The sequence below is a fragment of the Tachypleus tridentatus genome, chromosome 7 (genome assembly GCF_004210375.1).
Source record: "Tachypleus tridentatus isolate NWPU-2018 chromosome 7, ASM421037v1, whole genome shotgun sequence".
Classification (NCBI taxonomy): Eukaryota; Metazoa; Arthropoda; class Merostomata; order Xiphosura; family Limulidae; genus Tachypleus; species Tachypleus tridentatus.
This window is the reverse complement of record NC_134831.1, coordinates 181,407,656-181,421,616: the sequence shown is the minus strand read 5'-3', so window position 1 is coordinate 181,421,616 and position 13,961 is coordinate 181,407,656. Positions and strand designations below refer to the sequence as shown.

Sequence of the window (13,961 nt, the reverse complement as noted above, 5' to 3'; positions counted from 1 at the left end):
TTTATTGTCACATTTAATAAGAAGAAAACAGGCGAAATCCCTTGACAGATACATTAAAAACATCCAGGTCCTTTTAGACCTGTGTTTCAAGAGCTTGTAATAGAGATCCCGTCTGTTTGATATAGGACCCCGCCATTGGACAAAAAAACAACAACAAAAAAACCTCATCTCAACTGTCTACATCGACGCCAAGCTGTGAATCTCGACTTCTATCCTAAAACCAGTTGACTTATCTAAAAACTTATTTTACATCAACTCAGACAACAACTCGCTGTTAATTAAGAACAAACTCGAAGGATACCGATGGAATTATCTAAAGCTGTGATCTGTGACATCAAACACATACACACACATCCTTTCCCATTCTGAGCTCGATTGTCGTGGAGCACTGTGTTATACGTTTATTGTAAACTTATGTATTCTGTCATATTGTTAACATTTCAGTAGATATTTTAGAGCTTTGAAAATTCTTAATATATCAAATGACAACTATCCATTCCCACCCCGCTTTTAATATCCAGGCCAAACAACCACTTTTTTTTTATTCACTGTTTGGATAAAACTAAGGAAAGTTGACACCAAATTTCATCCGAAACCCCCACACATACTTTATATCTCAATAGGAGATTCAAAACAACCTCACGAAGATAAGACAAATGGACCAAAATATTAATATCTCGATAGCATCTGGTTAAGGTCAGTTAAGTGCAACGTGTTTTAACATGGATAATGTAAACAAACGTCCAAACAGCTCCACAACCCCGGTTTGGTTCATTCTCTTTGTCGTCTCGCGTTGCATCTCTAGATAATTTGTTTGTTTGTTCATAAAATTACTTACTGATAAAAGCGAGCCATATACAAAAAACAATCCAGTAATGGATGTAATTAACTAAATAAAAATTACACTTTAAACACCGAAATATTGATAAAAGGAATTGACTTAAAATATAATAAAGGTCATCACAGAGCAGACTTGTTTTTATCCTTCCTATTAATTTGTTAACAAAAAAATTATGAGGTAAAAAAAGTGTAAGCAGTTAATTTGTTTTCATCAGAAACTGTAGGCCTATTGATTTTCCAGTTTTCCAGAAGAGGATCTCGAAGTTTAAATTTAAACTTTTAAAGCAATATACTGCATATACAACATAGGACGTTCTGGGACAACATAGAACCTATCGGTCCTTCTCGGATATTTCAACCCCTCTGTTAGAAAAATGAAACTGTCTTAGCTGAAGATCACTCCTTCACTGCTAAAATTTATATTTGTGTTTCCGTGTTCTACTATTCTCAGTGTTAAATATAAAAGCTGTTGATGCATCAACACTATTAGTCCCCTTTACAATCTTAAACACCTCAATCATGTCCCATCTAACTATTATTTTTTCAAGAGAAAACAGCCTCTCCTCATATGACAACCCCTCTATCCCAGGCACTATTCTAGTAACTCTCCTCTGAACCTTTCCAATTATTTAATGTCTTTTCTAAGGTAAAGAGCCCAAGACTGAACAAATGTGGCCTAACCAGTAACCTTTACAATGAAATTATAACCTCTTTAAACTTGTTTTCAATATTTCTGTAGATACAACCTAAAATCATATTTGCTCTACTTGCAAAGCAACAGCACACTGATTTCAATTTCAATTTCAATATTTCTGTAGATACAACCTAAAATCATATTTGCTCTACTTGCTAAGCAACAGCACACTGATTGGATGGCATCAGAGCCTGATCAACCATTATACTAAGATCCCTTTCTTTCATAACACTGTTAAGGTTATTTCCATCCAAATTATAATACAAATTATGATAACGCACATGCATTATCTTGCATTTATCATAATTAAAACCTGTCTCCCATTTATTTACCAAACTCACTAAATAATCTAAATCCTTTTGTAAATCAGCAGCATTCTTTTCACAGCTAGCAACATCTGAGACCTTAAACCATCAGTAAATTTAAATAATTTATTGACTGTTATTTCATCTATATAATTGATGTAAATAAAAATGATCAAAAGTCCTTATACTTAGCCCTGAGTTTCCTCAAATGTGACATTAATCCAGTTCGACTGAACTACATTTGTAACAACCTTCTGTTTTCTCCCATCTAATCACTTTTCTATTCAGTTAGTTAATGTATCTCCCACTCCTATAGATATAAGTTTGCTTACAAGCCTTTTATATGGCACTTTGTAAAATTATTTATGAAAATCCAGATATATTAAATCTACACTTTTACCCTCATCTACATAAGCAGTGACCTTTTCAAAGAATGTCAAGAAATTTTTAAGGTTAGATTTTCCCTTAGTGAAACAACGTTGAGTATCTTATACTTACTGTAAAGTTACTTGCCAATTTCATCAGCACCATCTGGTGGTCTGTAACAAATTCCCGATAAAAGGTCCTTTCCCTTGTATCCATTAATAAAAAACCTGATGGGTTTAATCTCCTTACTATTATCTTTAATATCCTTAAATTCAACATGATGTAACTCAGATTTCACATATAAAACCATTCCTCCCACCCTAAATACTTTATCCCCATTAAATAGCCTGTTACCCTGTATTTCAAAGAAATTTCTGTAATCAAAATCACCTATTTTTAACCATCTTTCAGTTATTCCTATTACATCAGAATCCTCCATCCTACCAATGCTCTAAGGTCACATCAGTTGTTTCTCACACATCCAGCATTACAGTAGAAACAATTAAGACTATTATTATAACTGCCTCTATTCTCATTTTCTGTGCTAAACTTTTCTCTGACTGTTATTCGTTTTTTTCATTTATCTCTTGCCGACTTTCACTACTGTCTAGTCTCAGGTAGTGTTTGCGTAATCCTTTGTCTCTCATCGTCCAGACCAAATGATGAGTTCTGGAACTGAGCGAAAAGCTCATTGGGCGAGTGATTTGTAAGGGGCAAAAGATAGATTTGGAATGCTGTTTTTACACAGCTCTCATTTCGAGCCATAATGGTCAAATTAATATGACCATAAGGCAACAAAAACATGCAGTTAACTTATTTTAATAAATATTCTGCTCTATTTTCGGCCATAATACCAATAATTGTTTTGAATATTCGCATAAAGCTAAGCAAATAATATTTATATTAACCGTCCATAATTTTGAAAGGATGACTTTAGAGAAGACAGCTATTTAAAGGCACTCTTCTACTAACTCTTGGGCTACTCTAGTCAGAAAGTAAGATTTTGATGTCACTCTGAAACGCACCCTCCGCCTCGAAGTGCGGGGTACAATTTGCAGCAACAGGAAGCCGTTCACGGTCCTTTAGGTCCATGGTTCAGTATGCTAATAAGGGACTTCCTCAAGTTAAAATGATTGCAAAGTTCATGCTTAAAAAATTGGAATGTTGAGTAACTTATATCCTTGTAGCCTTAACCAGCTGGGCAAGCCGGGCCTAGAAGAAAAGAATAAGTAACCACAAAATATGCAATACGATCTGTTCACATATTGTAACTTTATAATTATACTTGCAGTAAGAGGTATGGAAAAAATGCATTGTCAGTTTCTTATTATGTCGCTTTTTAAAATTAAAATACATTTAACTTTTTTTTCGACACTGAATTAAAGCCCAGCGATAATTGTTTATTTTTGTATTATGAAACTAGAAGTTTGTCATAAAATCCGCAATATGGGATTAAGAGCAGCTGTTAATCTTTTGAAATAAGGAATTAAAGTCCATTAAAAATCACTTACAATATTGATTTAAAGTCTGGAAACATACGAGTGTCTCTGAACGTTGTTTCGTTTTGTACTACTTGTCCAAAGCACAGCTTCAAACATTGTCTCAAGTTTTCCACCTCCTAGCGTAAACACGTTTAAAACTCGAACTTAGGGCCGAAGAAATGTGTTAATGGTGTAAGAACACTGGCAAGCCACGAAACGAAACAGGATGTAGTAGCCTGCATGACAAGTTTGTCTTCTATAAAATCTCAGAATGCGCTTTAAAAAAATCTTACGATTTATCAGTTTGTTTTCTTTGTTTTGAATTTTTGTGCAAAGCTACACCAATGCTATCTACGTTATTTGCCACTAATTTAGCAGTGTAATACTAGCGGGAAGGCAGCTTCTAATCACCAACCACCGCCAGCTCTTGGGCTGCTCTTTTACCAACGAATAGTGGGATTGACCGTTACATTATAACGTTCCCACGGCTGAAAGGACGAGATTGTTTGGTGTTGCTCTGGCGACAAATGACAAAATCCTACTTCTAAGTTCTATCCTCAGAATCACTGGAGGATCTTAAAGAAAAACGTGAAAAGACATTAAGAAAGAATTGAAATATCTGAAGGTAACTTGACAAGAAATCTTCTATAATAAATCAATGTGTCTTCGAGAATATATATGTTATTCAAAGAAGTTAGAATTCTTGGAAGCTGAGTTCCCAGGAGGATATTGGTTAAGAATCACGTCACACCTAACATACTGACCCTTTTAGCTGTGGGAGCGTTATAACGTTACAGTCAATAGCACTAATTGTTGGTAAAGAGTAGCTCAAGAGTTGGCAGTGCTTGATGATGACTAGCTGCCTTATCTTTAATCTTACACTGCTAAATTAGGGACGGTTAGTGCAGATAGCCCTCGTGTAGCTTTGCACGAAATTCAAAAACCAAACAATAATTAAAAATATATATGCGTAAACATATATATATATATATATATGTATATATATAAAGCTTATCGAAAAATAGCTATTTATCATTTACACACGAACTGTGGGTCAAACTCATTTTATATGATCATATAATATGTTAATATTCTTTTTTTTTTTTAAGAAAAAGGAACAGTTTGGGGGAGCTTTAATTCTTAGCTGTTTGTCTCTTTGTAGCTGCCTGGCATGGTCAAGTGGATAAGGATGTGTGTTTTCTTATAGCAAAGCCACATCGGACTATTTGCTGAGCCCACCAAGGAGAATCGAGCTACTGATTTTAGCGTTATAAATCCGTAGGCTTACCGCTGTACCAGATGGGGGAGCAAGTGGATAAGGCACTCGACTCGTAATCTGAGAGTCGCGGGTTCGAATCCCCGTTCCACCAAACATACTCGCCCTTTCAGCCGTGGGGGCGTTATGATGTTATAGTCGATCCCACATTCGTTGGTAAAAGAGTAGCCGAAGAGTTGGCGGTGGGTAATGATGACTAGCTGCCCTCCCTTTAGTCTTACACTACAAAATGAGGGACGACTAGCGCAGATGACTCTCGTGTAGCTTCGCACGATATTCAAAACAAACCAAACAAACTCTTTGTGGCTCGCAATAAGCTTCAAGACTCGCTAAAATCGGGGCTCAGTCCCTTCAGTGGACACAGTGTATACTACTCTACATTTCAATATTTTTTACGGGGTAGGAATATTTACAGAAAGATAATTAATGTATCTCTTGAGATGAAAGAAAAACAATTAAAACTATATATTATTCAGTGATGTCGAGAAAATCCACTTGTATAGAAAAATATTTATGTAAAAACGGCTCGTTTGAGTTGAGATTTTTTTTCTTTGTGAACCTGACGATACCCGAAGAAGGTCGAAACGTTGTTCTCTCCTCTACGTAAAATATTTTCTCAACCCAAACGAGCCGTTTTTACATATATATTTTTCAAAACTATATATTGCGTAAAGCAGCACTTTCGGTAATATTTCAGTGTTTTTTCTCATCTGTAGGTTTATCTCATGATCTTTATAAATAAGCCGTCTATTTCTCTTGTATAAAACTTTACGATTTCAACTTGTTTGAGATTTGAGTTTCATCTATCAGGCGTGAAGAGGGCTGAAACTGACCTGTTACGAGTCACTCTTTCAGTTCACCAACGCCACTAATCTACAAGCACGACGTGAACTTGTTAACGACCGTTGTCCACAATAGAGGGCTTCTGTCTGTTTCTTGTTCAACATAATAATAAGGACAAAACTGATTTAACTGATGCAATCCGTCCTCTGGCGGATATTATCATCCCACCGATCAGGTCCTATCCGTCACTCACAACCATCACGAATGGCAGTAATTCTTTCCAATCAAATTTATGGCGTTAATGAAAAGCGAGCGGGTTTTATAAGCAGGTAAAAATAACAGGTTACGTGTGTTATATCAACCACTTTCAAACATAAAACTGTCACTCGCTCGCTCTTGTACTAACGCGCATGTGTAGAAGAAGGAACATCAACGGATGGATGTTAAAACGTTTTATTAAAATCCAAACGTTTACTCTATGATAGTTAATCTTCTTTAAAAGCATGCACGTAAAATAACAATATATCTGCAAAATGTTACAAAACCAATATTGTAGCTCAAAAATTGCATATTATTAAAAGCTCGATATTGTAGTTTAATATATTCATATTATTACAAAATTAATATTGTAGTCCAAAATACACGTGTTTAGCGGCCTTATGAGATGGACGAATTCTATTGGTTAACAGACCCGGACTGTAAAATCAAAGTTTTACAGTTCGCGACCAGTTGAGACAAAAATACGTTCCTGATTTGTTTACATCGGTAAACTATAAGACATGTGGTTAAGTCCTGTTGTTGAGCCACACAAGAGTAGCTCAAGATTTGACCATGGAGCTGTTCACCAGCTGACTTTAGGATATGAGTTAGTCCTTAGGAAGAGTTCTGGGATTTATACATAAAGATCTAGATTCGAATATTTGCGATATAAAAAATATTTAAGGTGAGGATATGTTATAAGGGTGAATAGTCAGTAGTTCAAAATTTGACACAGGAGATAGCTTAAGTAGCTTTGTCATGCAAATATATATATATATATATATAATACAAATACCCTTCTACTATCTCATTTCAAAACTTATGAGAGACTTCGTATAGCCTGCTCGTCAAGGCGTTCAACTCATAATCAGAGAATCGCAGGTTCGAACCTCAGCACTAACCATACTCGCTCTTTTAAGTGGTGCGGGCTTCAATCCCATTATTCGTTAGTATAAAAGTACGTGAAGAGTTGATGGAGGTTTGGAGGGGTTGACCAGCAATTTTCCCTTTAGTCTGTCACTACTAAATTAGGGTCGGTTAGAGCAGAAAACCCAACGCAGTGCGCAAATTTAAAAAGGAACAAGCCCTAATTACGAACAACTATGGACGAAATTCCGAAACACACAAAGAAACAAACTTTTTGACGTGTAAGAAATTTTGTCTGTTCATTTTGTTAAATCTCTGCCTCGTTTACTGGGAGTTAATTTCATGAGTTTAGTAAAACAACAGGCCGAGATCTTATAATTCCATTTAACACTGATCGTTTTTCCTTAAGGTTTACAATCTTGTATATTTAGTTATAAAACATAAAGGTCCGAAACAGTTACGCATTTTAACACTGTTTACACTGTTTCGCGTAACTCAGGTGTTTGATATAATAACATTGTTATGCATATTAATACTGTTCGCACGTGTTTAGTGTAATAACATTGTTACACGTATATTAATCATGCTTACGTGTGTTTGAACATACTCTTTCGTTTCCGTTATACGCAAGTTAAAATCAACAACGACATAAAACCGAGGCTTGATTTGTATTCGACAACGCAGAGGAATTTATTTTGAACGAGATTAATATGTTAAGTTTGAGCTGTGACGTTTAGCTGATGTCACTGTCTAGGTCTCTGTCCAAAAATATAATAAGATAATTGTTCATAAGATTCGTGCCAATGTTCTATTTTAAAAAGACTAACATTAAACTTTCTCTGAGGTCATTTTTAAATACCGCCTTTTGTCACACGTTTTTTTTTTTTTTTTTTTTGGCAAAATAAGATTAATTTTACATACGAATCTTTTCTGGTCAGAATTCATGTATACTTACGTGTTGCACAAGGTCAAAAAACAAAACAAAATGTAATTAACAGAGAAAATAAAAGAAAAGAGATAAAAACAGTAAGCTTCGGTAATTAAGGGGTAAATGTTTGGTAAATAAAGGGTAAGTGAAGCACATTGTACTATATCTCAGAACTTTGTGTACCTCTCCGTTTCGTGTATGTTGCTACAATAAAGATAATTTTAAATGGATAACTCGATAGTTAGGAGAAAAATAATAAAGAACTGAACGAAAACACCTAATAATCCAGTTTATAAAAACAAACGTATTGTAAGTTAACACAAAACGGAATATATAGAGTAAGTTTGTTCAATATAAACACTGGAATCTGTGGCTCATTTTATAAAGATGTAACTTGGCAGAGAATTAAGTCTGAGTAACTTCACTCAGCTTGAAGTTTGTTTGTTTTTCACATGACTCATTTTATAGTATTGTTTGTTTGTAGTTAAGTACAAAATTACACAATGAACTGTCTATGCTTTGCCCACCGGAAATATACATTTGTTTTACGCATGACTCATTTTATAATATTGTTTGTTTGTAGTTAAGTACAAAATTACACAATGGGCTGTCTATGCCTTGCCCACCAGGAATATCTGAACCTGCACTATTTTTTATTGTTGTGAATCCTTGAGTAAGCTTGCTCAATATTAAAAAAAGAACATCCATCGGCTCCTATATGTTCAATATATGACACATTTCAGAAAACTGTAACTCAGTATAGAATGAAATCTTTAGTAAGTTAGCTGGATAAAGAAAACATCCACCTGCATTCAGCATTGAATATATTTAATATTTTGAATGACAGCAACTACTATATATATATATATAATTTATTATAAACAAAAATAAGCTTAAATAAAAGTAAAAAACACTGCGAAAATTGAAAAGATCCCAGGATACAGACTATATTGTAAGATATAAAATTTACCCTAGGTTTTGGAGGTGACTGCGAAAATAGGACTCACATTGCGATGGGGGTACACTGTCTATCCGTCTTAACCACCGTTTGCCAGTCTCGCATGCCGAATAATAAAATTGTAAAATAGTCAAAGGAATGGAAATAAAAACTAGGAGAGCGTGATGAGGGTGTTCAAGCCCCCAACGTCCCACATCTATATCAACCTTCACTGCCTGCAGACAGTTGTGACAAGATGACTACTCTCCAAAGAAGAGAAGAAGAATAAAAAAATAATAAAGAAGAAAAAATAAGGTATTACGACGTGAGGATAAGTAAGTTGAATAAACTTACCCCCTGAAGTTGGTATTCCAGTCCACATTGTGGTGGTAAGGCACTAATTTGTAGCCCAATAGACAAATTATACTGGTATAAAGATTTGCAACCAAAAGGTACAGTAAAGTCGTATAGAAAAACATTAACAAATAAAGTATAAATCAACGCACAAACGTAAATAGAAATCTTGATATGTGACTAAATCCTAACATGACAAGTGGAATAACCAACTTGTTCAATTACACAGCGCCTTACTCGGCATGCCTCGTAAGTCCGTACTACAGCATGGCATACCCTGAAGTCCATTTTATTCTCAACAGAATAGAATGTACTAGAAATTGCATCTAATTACGATTTTAAACATAAGTATTATAGTATACAAATAATAGCTTTTTACACCAGGGGCGCTTAAATGCCAGTTAATTGCTCGTTTAGCTATAGTTGCTGTTTTGTTTTGTCCTGTTTGTTGTTAAGCGCGCAGCTACCACAAAAGGCGTCATGTGCTGTGCCCTTCACGGATATTGAAAATTGCATTTTAGCGTTATAAGCCTTCGGATTTACCATTGAACCACTGTAGGAGCTTGCTTTAGTTCATCGATATAATTCATTATAACTGTGGTACTTATTTACAGCTTTAGAAGCAAAAGTATCCGTCCCCAGTGACGTAAAACGTTTTAGTTAATCTAGCAGTTTAAATTATTTCACAGACTTTAAAAAGGTTTATTGTGTTTCACTCTTGTTTTCACTCACAACCAAAGTTCTGAGCTGCTAGTACCAACCATCACGGAAAGTAATTGTTGAACATTTCAGTCATGTTGTAAACCATTCAACAATAACATACGGTAAAACTATCTTTGTATTATTTAAGTTATGTCATGTATTCAAATGTAAATGACACGTAAGTTATTCCTAACAATATCCTGATTGTTAAATAAAGTTTGACATCAACATTATTCATGTCTGTTCTACTGCTATTTCAGAAGTGAATGTTGAGCTTTGTCTGCGTGCACAGCTTTTCAAACTGGAGACAGATAACACGGTTCGCAGTATACACGTTACATAAGATCCTTTATTAATTCACATTGTATGTATGTTCATTTGCTTCTCTGCAAACTTTTCTCAGGGCCATACTTGGAAGGTGAACTCGGGGAAGCTCAGAGGAGAGAGATGTTTTTATATATATACTGTAGAGCCCTTATTTATGTCGTGTACCGGGGATAATACACGTCCAGTAAATCACCATGTTGAGAGTTTAAAGTAGGTTTGAAAGGTAGTTAAATTCGAATTTGGCATAGGATTTACTGTTGTGGCCTCTCATTGGATACCCAGAACGCTATGTTTGGAACTATGTTAAAGTTAGCGAAACTAAACTTTACTCACACGCTCAGGAATCATCAGCAAATATTCTAACGAGTTTGTTTCTTTGTGTTTTTTGTTTTTTTTCAGGTAGGAACTCTCCTTGGGGGTAGACATAGAAGTTATTGGGGATAACTGAAGAGCCTGATCAGCACATTGGAACCTCTCTGAATCATGAAGATACCTTTGACCCCCCTTCTCCGTTTCCCAGAAGAACCCGAGTTTGTTATGTCAGTTTCTACGGAAGACCATCTGTTTCCTCATGTGGTATTAAGCGTTTGTAAATATTTCATCGGTTATACAACCGTTATATATTACCAGTTGAAAATTTATATCTAATTTGAGTGGAAACACTTTGTATCAACCTCGTTTATTGAGATAACATTTTTAAATAATGAGCAACAGAGGCTTGCATTAGTCCACAATCGATTGCTTTTCAGTAACCTAAAAAACAATTTTTTAAACTTGTTTGTTTGTGATGGAAGTCAGGCGTGGCCTAGAAATTAGCGTGCCTGAATTTTGACTCGTAGGGTTAACAGTTCACGTTCCATGCCCGTAAAAAAAAAAAGAAAAATTCGCTCCGAGCTTTGAAACCGTGGGTCCACTCTTAGAGCTAGTTACATTCAAGACTTAATGCTCTGTCAAGCAATAGTTACTCAAGAGTTGACGGTGGGTGCCGACGACTAGCTGCCTTCCCACTAAGTTAAAAGCTCAAAATTAGGAGCAGTGGGTAGCCTTTGTGTAATTTTGTGCGAAAATATGAAACAAACAAATAAACTAAGATGTTATGACAGTTTGAACTGTATGTATATATACAGAACGTCTTTCATCACAGAGCTCGTGAATAATATTCTACATTTTTTTTTCTAAAGTCTGTATTTTCTCATCACATTCACGGTATAAAATTAACATAATGATAATAATAAAGATAATAATTAATTTCAAACAAGTTTAGTGCACGGTAATGGAAACAAGAAACCATCACTTTTTTAAATGTATGAATATATTTATAACACATGTCTTTACTTCTAGTGTCTGTTTCACAACATACTCAAGTTGTCTGTATGCATTATGTGATCAATTTGCAGTAGCATTTCACTGTTGCTCTCACATAATGCACGTTTGACGAGATGCTTCCCAGATGGTTCTCAGGCGTTGAGATAAGTGGATTATTTCACGTGCAACAGTACAGCCCAGTGAAGACCCAAAGATAGGAAGATCATATTGAGTGATTAAGCAGTTCAATATATTATGCACGAAATCAGTGTTTATAATCTTCAAATGTATCTTGTCTTTATTTTGCAAATTTAAACTCACCGTCATCCTGTTTTATAAACACGTTATTCAAAGACTTGTCACAGAGGTGTGGGCTTACTTTGGTTTAAAACGTCTGTTCAGTTTAAGCAGCTAACTTGTGTAATCACGGCGATTATGACGAAAGGTTTAGTGTACCATACCTTATTTCGAGGGTTGGAGTGTAAAGGACTGGGACGTATCCTTCGTCACGTCTTAAAAGCACGTGGATAAACTTTCTGCTAGTGAAGTATGGACATCACGTGACTACGGTCAACCTAACTTCAGCAACGACAATAACACAGAACTCCACAGTGTTTGGACAAAAAAAAAAAAAAGAAAGCTCCATCTAGAAACAATTACGTAGCACATGCGCTTGTAAGATACTGTTCAACTTTTAAAAAAGAAGTATATAATTTTTCAATGTTCAGAATTTATGCCTCTTTCCTGTTATGCATGAAGCTACGCAATAGGCTATCTATTCTTTACCTACCGCGGATATCGAAGTCGAATTTTTAGCGTTAGAGACTTTTAAAAATACTGTTGGGCTACTGGAAGAGACATTTAAGGAATACTTAGAATCTGAATATTCCAAACAAATACAGATAACAATAGTCTAGTACATACTAACTTCGAAGCCCTTAACTATAACATTACTAATCAGGGGTAGTTACTGGCTTTTTAAATACATTTTTCAAAATTATTTAATCGCCAAACTACATTTTGCTCATGACTTCATTGGTCAAAACGTCCCTAACAAGATATAGGTCATACTCAAACTAAGTTAAACAGAAAATATTTTCAGCACTGCTATTCTTTTGATTTTTGCTAGTGTATCCCATGCACTCGATTGTTTGTTTGTTTGTTTTGAATTTCGCGCAAATCTACTCGAGGGCGATCTGCGCTAGCCATTCCTAATTTAGTAGTGTAAGACAAGAGGGAAGGCAGCTAGTCATCACCACCCACCGCCAACTCTTGGGATATACTTTTACCAACGAATAGTGCAATTGACCGTCACATTATAACGCCCCCACGGCTGAAAGGGCGAGCATATTTGGTGCAACCGGGATTAGAACCCGCGACCCTCAGATTACGAGTCGAACGCCCTAACACACTTGGTCATGCTGGGCCCCCCATGCACTTGACACCGAAAAATTAATATTTTAACCTTCGTTTGGTAATTATTTTAGGGTGCGTGCATAACAACGTGAAAAATAATACCTAATATAGTACGAGTATGTAACTGTATGGAAACAGCAATACGAGGGCTAAAATATACGATTTTTAATGAATTATAAATTGTATAGATATTAGCTTTTTTTTGTCATGCCTAGCAGTGTGTGTGAGTGTTTGACTTTTCAATGTAATAAAACAACAGCTACAACCTAACAGAGAGATCCATAAAAACGCTAGCACACGTCGTAAAATTTATTTTTTTATTTTTTCACGACAAAAAGGGTAATTTACGCACCTTATCTTTCGTAATGACGAGAAACCCACTTTAAGTAAAAACGTATCTCAGGACCAGTTGTCTTGAGATATGTTTCTTGTTTTGTTCTTTCCCGTATGTTAGTCTTTTCTTCTCTTCTCGGACCCCGGCATGGCCTGGTGGATTAAGGCACTCGACTCCTAAACTGAGGCTAGCGGATTCGAATCCCTGTTCCACCAAACATGCTAGTCCTTTCAGCTGCTGGGGGCGTTATAATGTACGATCAACCTCATTAGTCGTTGTAAACGATCAGCCCAACAGTTGGCGGTGGGTGGTGATGACAAGCTACCTTCCCTCTAGTCTTACACTGCTAAATTAAGGACGCCTAGCACAGATAGCTCTCGTGTAGCTTTGCGCGAAATTTAACACAAGCAAACAATCAAGTAAAGCTCGTTTATTTCTTGTTTTACGCGTATATCCTGAACTAAATTGTACACTGATATTTTCTAGTGTTGTGCAGAAAACAATAACAAAACCTTATTGCCATTTAAAAGGGGGTTGAAAGAACCCTGAAATAAAAGAGCACCAATTTTCTCCCCAAATTTACAGTAGCCATAGGACTAACCGAAGTAGTGCAACTCATATTTTAGCGGATCATGGCCAAATAGCGGGAAAAACTAAACACCTAAAGCAGTGCCACTTTGAGCATAATGCGGTAACTCGTGTTCTGTCTCTGTTTTGATTTCTCTGGCTTGACGTTCTTTTGTTTGTCAAACAAAGTAAGTCCGTTTCATGTGCTCAGGTGTTACGAG

General features: G+C 35.7%; 1 long non-coding RNA gene across 1 annotated transcript in view; it reads left to right on the top strand.

Annotated features, from left to right (window-relative positions):
* The window catches only part of LOC143258254 (uncharacterized), a 105,575-nt gene extending 94,384 nt beyond the window's left edge, over positions 1-11,191 (top strand). The window contains exon 5 of the long non-coding RNA XR_013032232.1: positions 10,518-11,191. This is a non-coding gene — a long non-coding RNA (uncharacterized LOC143258254). The remainder of the gene's footprint in view (positions 1-10,517) is intronic.
* Positions 11,192-13,961: the final 2,770 nt, after the last annotated feature.